Source organism: Pinus tabuliformis, chromosome 6 (genome assembly GCF_031772625.1).
Source record: "Pinus tabuliformis cultivar Carrire ecotype Pingquan chromosome 6, CPIR1, whole genome shotgun sequence".
NCBI lineage: Eukaryota > Viridiplantae > Streptophyta > Pinopsida > Pinales > Pinaceae > Pinus > Pinus tabuliformis.
Genome location: NC_142292.1, coordinates 1,718,907,943 through 1,718,911,539, shown reverse-complemented (window position 1 = coordinate 1,718,911,539; position 3,597 = coordinate 1,718,907,943).

Below are 3,597 nucleotides of genomic sequence, written 5' to 3'. Positions count from 1 at the left end.
GGTACGTAGCTATGATCATATCAGGGCTCATAAAAACCCTGTGCATGTAGCCCTATCACACTTTTATCATCCTTGCTTCCTATCCGTCTCCCCAAACCCCCCCCCCCCCCCCCCCCCCACACACACCTCCCCCTCTCTCTCTCCCTCTCTACATATCCCCTTGCTAAAGTATGTAACTAGGTTCGGTCTTCATAATGACATATATAATCATGATTTTATGTATTTGATGTAATGAGAAAAATAAATTTATTATTATTATTTTATGGGTTTCATGCTCAATGAAATTTATTTTTATAGGTCAAGCTCCCATTGAGAGATTCTATGGCTTGTCATTGAGACTACAAGTCATTAAGTCATTGTCATTTATGAAAGACCCATTTTGGGGCATGTTACATATTGTAAAATAAATTATTTGAGTCAAAATAAAGTCAAATGACCCTCTAAGATCTCATCAAATGCTAACAAATAATTCAGCCTATCTAGAATGTGAAGTCACCCTAAAGGCAATTACAAGTCTTCCTACAAAGATGGCCATGAAGACTATATACAGGAGGAATCGACTTCATTCAAGTTCTCATTCACAACACACACAAGTTCGATCAAGGAAGAAAAAGAAGTGCGAGGAAGAGAAGGACAAAAGGAAAGAAGAAACATCAAGTTTTGGGATTGTTTTCTTGGGAATTCTTCTCACAAGTGCGAAGTGAATTAGGGCCTTCTTCTACAACAAGTTGAAGTCATCATCAAGGACAAAAATAAGTGTCAAATAATGTCTCTGTAGCAAGTTGAATTTTCAAAGAAATAAAGTCAAGTCAAGTGAAGTTGAAAGAAGGAAAATTTGTCCAATTTCTAGCCACATATGTGACCAAGGGTTTCTGTAGAAGAAGCCAAAATTACAGGTCTGTAACAACAAGCTGAAATTCTGAGTTAGGGTCGAAATCTAAAGAAGTGAAACATGTTTGACCATCGTTGACTTGAAGGAAGAGAATTTCACAAATAAGAAGCTTTGACTTGGTCTTAGAGGGATTTTTGATCAAGGGTCTAAGTCTTGGAATTCGTCAATTGAAGATTCTATAACAAGAAGAATTCTTGTTGGTTTTCCTCTCATATTTGAGAGATTTTGGCCCTGGCTGATTTCCTATATCTTGTGCCCTTTGTCTTATTGTTCTTTATAGATTGATAATTGTTTGATGAAGAAAACACTAATAATAACTAGTGAAAGAAGAAGTTAATTAAGTGAAGTAAAAATACACCACAAACAATTATCAACACAAAATAAATCATTCTATGTTGTCGCCCCTAGATTTATCAACATGGCATCAGAGCTAATGTGACAAGTCAAGAAAAGGTAGCTTAGATAAGTACACCCAAAGGTCGAAGCACTAGAAGATCATCGAGAGAATTAATCATCAAGAATTACCTCTCATCTCAAAGTAACCACAAGGACAAAGACTACATCATCAACTTGAAAGAAGTTTCTAAAGAAGAACTCAAAACCCTAGTTCATTTAAAGAAGGACTCTACACGTGAAGCATTCTTTGGAATCTCACACAATCATCACCTTAAGGAAAAATGATACCTCAAAGACCCTACCTCTACTCAAAGGAGGGACTACAAATTGAAGCATCTTGAAGTCCCTACATCCAAGGGAAGAAAGAATAAGCGTTATCATCATCATCAAGGAATCAAGGTGATCTCTGTTATGAAACCAGCTCAAGAAAAGATAGAAAAGATAGATCAACGCCTTAGAATTCAGCCTCTTCGAGGGGGCAACCTCCTTTACATTAAATAAATGAACAATTCTTGGATGATACAAATGAAAAGACTTCCTTTCTATATATAGGAGTCTAAGGGGTCATAACATAATCAGAGCCGACATAACAATAATAATGTAAGGGCACAATAATAATAATAGTGGGCTTCTATGGGGCACAATAGTAACAATATGGGCACTACATGGGTACATCAATATAATAAGTGGGTTGTACTAATAACAATAAGGGGTTACACTAGTAGTATAGGGGCCTAACATGCCCCTCTCCTTCAAAAAGCGTTGTCCTCAATGCTTGAGTAGTTCTTGATGCTTCTGTATAAAATTCTTGTCCTCCCATGTGGAATCTTCAGCGGGTAAGTTCTTCCACTTGATGAGATCCTCTGAAATTGATCGATTTTGTAGCTGTCGAATTCTTGTTTCTGTGACTGCTCCAGGTTCGAATATTATTTTTCCTTCTCTATAATTTCTAGAAATATTGTTTGAATTGGGATCTTTTGCAACTTTTGAATAAGTGGCCATACTTCTTCGTCCTTCTTCCATTCATCCCTTTCTTCGTTTATCCAATCTATTTGGATAATAGAAATAGCACAAAACAATGCTTCCACATCCTCATCCTTTCTTGAGAGTGCATCTGCCACCACATTTTGCTTCCCTTTTTTGTAGATGATTTCAAAGTCATAACCCAACATCTTTGTGACCCACTTTTGTTGCTCTTCAGAGGATAATCTTTGTTCTAAAAAGTATTTAAGGCTATCATAATCCATTTTTACCTTGAAGTGTCTTCCCATTAGGTAGGGTCGCCATTTCTTAAGTTCATGAAGTATTGCCAACATTTCCTTCTCATAAATATCTTTGTGTAAAAACTTTCCCTTGATTGGACGACTGTCCAAAGCAATAGGTCTTTCATCTTGCATTAAAACAGCACCAATTCCATTTCCTGAAGCATCGCATTCCACAATAAAGGTTTTTGTGAAGTCTGGTGTAGCTAAGACCAGTGCTTGGCACATTGCCTCTTTAAGAAGTTCGAAGGCCTTTGTTGCTTCTGGAGTCCATGAAAATGCATCTTTCTTCAATAATGTTGTTAGAGGTGCTGCTATTCTCCCATAATTCTTAACAAACTTGCGATAATACCCTGTCAACCCGAGAAATCCTCGCAGATGCTTTATGGATGTGGGGATTTTCCATTCCTTAATGGCTTTAATTTTGCTAGGGTCTACCTTAACTCCTTCCTGAGATACAATATGACCCAGATATTCCACCTCTTGTACTCCAAAGAAACATTTGGATCTTTTTGCATATAATTGTTTCTCCTCCAATAGTTGTAGCACCCTGTCAACATGTTCAACATGATCCTTCCAAGACTTGCTGTAGATTAGTATATCATCAAAAAATGCTAACACAAATTTTCTAAGGAATGGTTTGAAAATGGAATTCATCAAACCTTGAAATGTTGAAGGTGCATTGGTAAGGCCAAAAGGCATGACCAAAAATTCATAATGACCCTCATGAGTTCTAAATCCTGTTTTCGGAATGTCTTCAATCTTCATTCCGATTTAATGATATCCTGAATGAAGATCCAACTTGGTGAAGTAAATTGATCCATGCAATTCATCCAATAATTCATCAATGATGGGAATGGGAAACTTATCTTTAATAGTGAGCTTGTTGAGCTCCCTATAATCCAGACACATGCGCCATGATCCATCCTTCTTGTGCACTAATACTATTGGAGCAGAGAAAGAACTTTGACTCGGTTGAATTATACCAGCCTCTAGCATTTCTGTAACCATACGTTCAATTTCACTCTTTTGGGCATAGGGATATCT